At 35.6% G+C, this 8,731-nt stretch overlaps 1 long non-coding RNA gene across 3 annotated transcripts in view; it reads right to left on the bottom strand.

The window, feature by feature from the left end:
- Nucleotides 1-825: 825 nt before the first annotated feature.
- Nucleotides 826-8,731, bottom strand: part of LOC132694552 (uncharacterized) — a 93,743-nt gene continuing 85,837 nt past the window's right edge. For all 3 annotated transcript variants that reach the window (XR_014137946.1, XR_009617360.3, XR_009617362.3), the window contains 2 exons: nt 5,111-5,168; nt 826-1,062 (listed from right to left, as the gene is read on the bottom strand). This is a non-coding gene — a long non-coding RNA (uncharacterized LOC132694552). The remainder of the gene's footprint in view (nt 1,063-5,110; nt 5,169-8,731) is intronic.

Genomic DNA, 8,731 nt, shown 5'->3' with positions numbered 1-8,731 from the left:
TCTCATGGTTCATGAGTTTGAGCCCCACATTGGCTCTGTGCTGATGGCCTGGAACCTGCTTGGGATTCTGTCTCTCCTTCTCTCTACCCTCGGAGAGCACACATGCACCTGCACACTTTCTCTCTCTCAAAATAAATAAATAAACTTAAAAAAAAAAAACTTTAAAAAATGATAAATTTAAAAAATTGCACACATGAATATGGAAGAATCCTAGTAATGTTCCATTTGAATGAAAAAGCTGAGACTGAAAACATTACATACAACATGATATACATTTCTTAAAATTGATAAATTATAGAAGTTAAACAGCATATTTTGGGGCATCTCTCTCTCTCTCTCTCTCTCTCTCTCTATATATATATATACACACACGTGTGTATATACATGTGTATATATATTCACACGTGTATATATATTGACAAAAACAACTTTAAATGATAAAGGGATACAATCAGACAAATGAATGTGAAATACTTTACAAGAAAAGTGTCTTGTATGGTCTTAAAGGATTAAACTAAATACTGCAGGGAGTAGAAAGTCATTTAAAGATAAGCAGAGGATAAACACTTTTAAATTTTCACTAAAAACTGGTAACTGTATGCAAATATATAGAGACAAATATATTTTACAAATATATAGAGAGAAAAACCTCCCTGGTTAAAGTACAAGCATACCTCAGAAGTATTGTGGCTTTAGTTTTAGACTGTAACAATAACATGAATCAAATGAATTTTTTGGTTTCCTAGTACATATAAAGTTATATTTACATTATGCTACACCCCATTAAATGTGTAATAGCTTTGTGTCTAAAAAACGTACATGACATCAATAAAAAATACTTTATTGCTAAAAAATGCTAACCAACACTGAGATTTCAGTTATCACTTATCACAGATCACCACAACAAATACAGTAACAATAAAAAAGTTTGAAAGATTGTGAAAATTACCAAAATGTGACACAGAGACACAACATGAACAAATGCTACTGGAACAATGGCACCAATAGACTTGCTTGACTCAAAACTTGATGCAAAACTTCCATTTGTATAAAACGCAGTATCTGCAAAGCACAATAAAATGAGGTATGCCTGAATTAAACACAATTAAAGTATACAAATATATGCATGCACATTATTGAATATTTGACTATAATTGTGAAATATTGGAAATAACCTAAATGCCCATACATGGGAGAGTGGTTGAATCAACCATTGCCACATCCGCAAGATGGAGGACTATGCAACTGTACAAAAGAATGAGCAAGATCTCTATAAACCAGTATGGAGAGATTTCTAAAACATGTAGTTAAGTGACAAAAAGTCCGAAAGAATACCTATAGTATGCTCCCCTTAAAGTGAGAAAGAAGGGTATATAAGAAAACACACACATATCTGCTCCTTGACCAAAACAAATATAAGGAGGATGAACAAGAATCTAGACAAACTGGTTATAGGGGAGGAGTAGGAAGAGGTATAAGTAAATGAGGAGAATGAGACTATGTTAACACCGATGAAGAGGAAGTAAGAGAGCTAGGAGCATGACACTGGAGCCAGATGCCTAATCTTGGGCTCCAGCACCTACAATAGCAATGCATTGGTCTGGAACAGTACATCACACAAAGCAAATGCTCAACTAATGCTACTTATTACTAAATTTGTCCCTAAATATTTTACAGTCTTTGTCAACTACTGGGACTAGACTATTTGCCCACTTTAATTTCTAGAAGTTTATTTCTGGAATTGTGAAAACATTGATTTTTGCAGCTTTTGTATATTTATCCTGAATCCAACTACCATATTAATACTTTCATTGATTCCAGTAGGTTTATTTGTTTGTTTGTTTGTTTCTTACTAGAATCTTTGGGATCTCCAGGCATAAATCTTATAATCAGCCCAAACAGATCATTTTATCTTTTCTTTTCCAGCATATATGCCAGTTTCTTCACTTTTTAAAATCTTACTGAATTTATTAGATGATTTAAGATAATAAAAATTACAGTGATAGATAGCATCCCTATCTAGTTCTAAACTTTAATATTTCACCATTTAAAACAGGAAAAAGATAAAAATAATTTAAAGGAAAAGATCAATCAATTATATTATATTATAATTTTAAAACTCTGCTCACCAAAAAAACCCCATAAAGAAAATGAAAAATCAACCTACAAGCTGGAAGAAGATACTTGGCATGCACATATAATCCCAACAAAGGATCAGAAGGATTAGAATCCAGAAAATGTAAATAAGTAAAAAATACCTAACAACTCGTGAGAAAAATGGAGGAAAGGTGTAGGGGGATGTTTTGACTTTGAGGGACAATAAATCATGCAAAAGTCTAGGAAAGCCAATGAAAGATAAGGGCTATCTTATTTTAGTAAGGGGTTTGTTTATGTAACCTCATCTTGGTGCTAGCTCTTCATCTCCATTGACAAGAGTTATTTTCCTCTTCCTGGTACAGGAGAAGTGGGGACACTTTCATAATGGGAAATTTATGCCATGCTTTTAGGCAGTAAAGGGAAGGGCAGAGAACTGTTCCTATATCTGTTGGTTTTCAGTTGCCTTTAGCTCAAAATATCTCTTATGCCAAACTGACATATTTTGGGGTGGCATATCCTGAACATCTTTGAAGGCATATAGACATGTCACAAATTAACAGCCAATGAGAAAATGAAAAGAAGCACAATCTCACTAGTAATCTGAGTAAGGTAAATTAAAACCGTAATGTAACATAATTTTGTACCTACCATATTGAAAAAAAAAAAAAAGTAAGCACTGCCAAGGATGTGGAGCAATAAGCAATATTATACACTGCTGATGGGAGTCTGAATTGGTGTGTTCACTTTGAAATCAATTTGGCATCATCTGGAAAAGCTGTAATGGATGTGCCCTATGACTCAGCATTTCTACTTCCTGGCCATGTTCCCTGGAGATACTCTTGCATGTGGGCACAAGAAGACTATGAAAACGCTCATAGCAGGATTGCATATAATGGCAAAACATTAGAAACTGCCCATATGTCCTCAAATAGAATGAAAAAAAAGTACAATATGATGATATAATAGAATATTCACATTATTGAAAATAAACTACAGCTACATGAGTTAAAACACTCTATACATTTCATAGACATAATGTTAAGCAAGCTTCCTGTATATACACACAGTTGATTCTACTTATATTAAGTTAAAATGTAAAAGTAAAACTATATGTTTTTAGGATACATGCATATTTGGTTAACTATGAAGAAAATCAGGAGAATGAGGAAAACCATAATCAGGATGGAAATACTTTCAGGCAAAATGCAATGGGATCCAGAAGGAGCCCATTCTGTATTTCTTAAAACCGAGTATTTTTTAAAGTGGGTGGTGGGTGCATTGGTATTCATTTGTCTGTTCATTCTCCGTAACATTGGCTATTAAACCCAGCTGCACATTGGGATCAGCAATGGAACTTTTAAGACACTGATACCCAGTTCCTACCTCAGGGATTCTTATTTAAGTAGTATGGGATCTGGAAAATATTATCCTAATGGAAACCTTATATTTTTCTTAAAATGTGTCACTGAAGATAATTGGTCTCATTCTTGATTTTTTTTTTAATTTTATTTTGAAGTAATTTTAGATACCACAAAGCTAAAATAGCACAGAGTTCCCATATATTTTTTACTCAGCTTCCTCTAATGGTAACACCTTATATAACTATAGTAGAATGATCAAATCCAGGAAATTAACATTGATAAAATACTATGAACTATAATATAGCCCTTATTCAAATATTGCTAGCTTACCCACTGATGTCTTTTCTGTGGTCCAGGATTTCATCCAGGATCCCACATTTTGTTTAGCTATCATATCTTCTTAGTCTGTTCTAATCTGTGACAGTTGCCCAGCTTTTCTTCGTCTTTCATAACTTTAATACTTCTGAGAGTGCTGAATTGGTTATTTTGTAAACTCAGTTTGGTGTGTCTGATATCTCTCATAATTAGACTGAGGTGATATATTTTTGGCAAGGATACCACAAAAGTTATGTCCTTCTTGGTGCATTACATGAGGGACTCCATAATGTCAAAATCTCTCATTACTGGTGATGTTAACTCAGATCACTTGATTAAGGTGATGTCTACCAATTCATCATGTTATCAAGCCTCTCTTTTTTCACTCTCAAAAACTCACATATTATGAGTTTATTATTAAGGATGCCTGACTATCACTCTAATGCACCAATAAAGAAGTGCTGGACCAAAATACGTAGCCATGCAGATATGCAAGACACACACACATGCTAAATGAAAGATATATAAACCCCATTGCATTAGTCAATTATTATCACAATAATGCTGCCTAACACTCCTCCCTAAAATTCAGAGATTTATAACAAGCTTATGAGTCTGCATGGGCTGGAGCAACTTTGCTGTAAGCTGTAGGTTGCCTGGTCTTGGCTCTGTGCTTCTACTTGGGTTCAGGTCTGTTTTACATGTTTCCTCAGTCTCTTTGGACCAGCATGGGTGCATGTCCTTCTTATAAAGAGATCACAGGAGCACACAGGGATGGTGTTATCTCTTGGAACAAGAACTGTCACACTGTCCCTTCAACTCACTTTATTAGTCAAAATAACTTTCAGATAATATAACCCATCTCTAGTGGGAAGAATTGCAAAGTCACACAGCAAAGAATGTAAAGGTAAAATTCAGGTACATGGAGGCATACAAAGAACTAAGAATAATGATCCCATCTACCTTACTGACTCTATGATTTTTTTTTTTAAGTGGCATGATGTTCAACATACAATATTAGCCTGAACTAATTAGAGAAGATACATGTTAAATGTTTCTTCTGGATTAAATCATTACTATAGTTACTAGTTGTAAATAAGTTATGATAAAGAAGTAAATACATTGTGCTTTTTAAGAAGTAACTATTAACCATGGTATGAAAACAATTTTTCAGTAAATTGAAACATAATTAAAGATGGAACTAAGGGGCTATGACTGGATTGTAAGATTACCAAAATAACTCTCATATAATTAAATAGTGTTTGCATAATTCAGCCATCTCTTCCCTTCTCTCCATTGTACCAAGATAGTTAATATTAACTTGTGGGTGTTCTTACCTTTTCTTATTTGTGCTTAAAATGGTGTTGAAAAATAACTTCCTCAGCTACTTCTAACCTGTTTCAAAGAACATAATTTTGAACATAGTGTAAGTACTGATCTTTTAAAATAAAAATATGTATAACTTAATGCATCTAATGTTATCTAAATAAAATAGGATTTTGATATACACCATAGTCATCAAAAGCAAAGAAGAAGAAAGAGGAGAAGGAGGAAGAGGACAAGGAGGAGGAAGAGGAGGAGGAGGAGGAGGAGGAGGAGGAGGAGGAGGAGGAGGAGGAGAAGGAGGAGGAGAAGGGGAAGAAGAAGAAGGAGAAGAAGGAGGAGGAGGAGATCTTCTTTAATGGACAGACATTTCATGTAATTTCTCTTTCCTCTTTGAACACATATTTCCATTCCTTTACCCCACAAAATTTTATTCTAATATAACATATGTTTAAAAGTAATTTATTTATCATCCTATCATATTTTTTCTGAGTAAAAGTAATTTATTCATCATCCTGTCATAATTTCTGAGCAAAAATATGTATATAAATTGAAATTTAACTTTTTATTTTCTATGATCTTAAAGTTCTAAGTGTTAAATGTTTCTTCTGGATTAAATCATTACTATAGTTACTAGTAATAAATAAGTGATGATAAAAAAAATAAATACATTGTGCTTTTTAAGAAATAATTCTGCCGGAAGCCGAGCTATCCAACCAGCCTGATGGCAGGGCCCAGGCGGTGGACGCATCGGGACTGCAGGGCAGCCCAACGACAGTGAAGCTTCTTGTACTCCCGCTTTTATGTAGTTTGGCCTTAATAAAAGTACCTGGGGAATTGTCTGTTGAGGAATCGCCCTTGACAGGCCCCCAGGGCAAAGAACCATTGGGGAAAGAAAATAAGGTTCCGCAAGGAAATTGTGCAGCCCTACATTAGCCCTTGCCACCCCCTATAAAGACTCCTCTACCTAAAGGAAGGATAGCCTCATACATTTGCCAGCAAAGAAGGAATAAATGGATTTGAAAGCCCCACTCCGGCGACAAAGGAGTGTATCTACGGGCACAAATTACTCCAAGCCCTAGGCCCACTTGGCCCCCAGGAGGCATTCCAGATGATGACTGAACCTAGTCGGTTAAGGTACAGAATGGTTCATTAGTTCCTAGATGCATTGTCTCTCTGGGAATGCATAAGGCGTGGGTTCCTAAGGCCCTCTTGGCCCCCTCCTGGCACCTCAGACCGAGGCGAACACTTTTGTTCCTCAAGCCACAAGTGGTTCAGGGAAACAACTAAGAGGTCATGTCCCTGTAACTGTTCCACTTGAGGTGTTGAGAGATAGATGAACTTTCATGAAAATGGCAAAGCAAATGCTCTATAGATTGTAGATAAACATAGATACATAATGAAAATAATGTAAGAAATTAATCAATAAGCAAAGGGCAGGAGGGAACGTTATGAGAAAATAACCATGTTATTCCTTAAAGGGTGGTTACATATAGGAACATTTTTAGAATTAGGTAATGCTAGAAAACGTAGATGACGTATGCTTGCTAACAAATATAATGCCACGTTTGCCACAATAAAGCGGCCAGTTCAACACACTGCTGTTGTCTGTGTCCATTTTTATTTTTGTTTTATTTTTTTTTTAACTTTTTCACCGACGCCGTTCAACCTTTGGGAACCCCTGGACCTGCTGGAGCTGGACTCAGGCATAATTCTTAAACATTGTATGAAAAAAATTGTCAGTAAATTGAAACTTGTTCTAGGCCCAGGAACACCTGGGGAAACTGACCCTGAATTTACCTTCTTGCAACATTAATTCTGGGAATGTTAAGATAAATATGGAATGGGGTACAGACTGCTTTTTCCACACGAAATGCATCTGGTTGTCCAGATTATTTGTCGTATAACCTATCGTTGATAAGATTCAACTGCCCTGAAGAATGTTAGTAAATTATACACACCTTGAGAGACAATATGACAAATAGGGTATAAAAAGTCAAGGAGCAGACAGTCGAATACCTTCCCCAGACCAAGGTTGTCCACCCCACTTTACCTTCATCCCATACAATTTAGTATGACCCATGAAATTGGAGGTCTTGGAACCTGGCTGTGTCTGGGATATTGCAAAACTTTTTGCTAAAAGTGATGCTTGCTTGCCCGTTGAAGTATCCGTCCTGTTTCCTTTGAGTAAGATAAATAAACTGGCATTAGAAACACATTATGTTTTGTTAATCTTTCCATTAGTCCATATTTGTATCTGAAGTGACAAGTGATGTGAGGATCCCTAACTCCACATGGCAAAACTTTTATATAGTAAGAAATTAGACAGGGGATAAAGAATTTTGGTTATGTCAAATAACAAAGGAAACAATCAATAAAATGTAGCAGAATGGGAGAAATATTTGCAAACCATATATCTGCTATAGGGTAAATATCCAAAATTTAAGGAAATTCCTGCAGCTCAATAGTAAAAATAACCCAATTTTTAAAAATAGGGAAAGGAATTGAATAGACATTTCTCCAAAGAAGACAAATAGCTAACAAATATATGAAAAGGTGCACACATCATTAATCATCAGAAAATGCAAATTAAAACCACAATGAGATATCATCTCACAACTCTTAGGATGGCTTTATTAAAAAAAAAAAAAAAGTAACGTTGGAGAGGATACACAAAAGTTGGAATCCTAGTGCACTACTGGTGGGAATATAAATTGGAACAGTCATTATGGGAAACAGTAGAGGGTCTTCAAATCACTAAAAATAGAGCTACCACATGGTCTAACAATCAGACTCCTGGGTATACATCCAAAGGAATTGAAATCAGGATCTCAAAAGAAATATCTGCACTGCCATATTCATTGCAGCATTATTCACAATATCAAAGACATGGAAGCAACCTAAATGCCCATCAACTGATGAATGGATAAAGAAAATGTGGTATATACATGCAATGGAAGATTATTCAGCTTTAAAAATGAAGGAAATCCTGTGACAACACAAATCCTGTCACAAATTTGTGACAACACAGATGAACCTGGAAGACATTATGCTAAATGAAATAAGCCAGACACAGAAAGACAAATACTGTATGATTTACTCACACGAGGAATCTAAAATAGACAAGCTCATGGAAGCAGAGTGGAATGGTGGTTGCCAGGGGTAGGGATAAGGGGAACAGGGAAGTATTAGTTAAAGGGTAATAAAAAGAAAAAAGAGATTTTTGATGCCTGAAAATTGATGACCCATCATGTTGTTTGATATGGGTACCATTTTATAATTCTGTCCAAGAATTGATATGATCAGTGGATGTAAAAACATTGACTCGAGTCACTAAGAACTGATGAAATGCCACCTGCTAGTGTTGACAAAGAGCAGCAGGTGGGGGGGGCGGGGGGGGGGGGGGCTAAAAATAGCATCCCATAGTTGCTGCTTACAGCATTGTTGGATATGAAACCACTGACAGAGAGAAGGAAAAAGGAGAGCCAAGAACTCAAAAACCACTATTTGAAACAAAGGCTGACTCTTACAGCTTCCTTAAAGCCCTGTTGGGGGCATAAAAGGACACCACAATTATTTGCTTTGCCACCCCACAGAGATCCCTAACTAATCAAACTAACCAAGGTCTTTTTTTT

Source organism: Panthera onca, chromosome B4, assembly GCF_046562875.1.
Source record: "Panthera onca isolate mPanOnc1 chromosome B4, mPanOnc1 haplotype 2, whole genome shotgun sequence".
NCBI lineage: Eukaryota > Metazoa > Chordata > Mammalia > Carnivora > Felidae > Panthera > Panthera onca.
The sequence above is the reverse complement of the archived record's forward strand: the minus strand, read 5'-3'. Positions and strand labels throughout refer to the sequence as shown.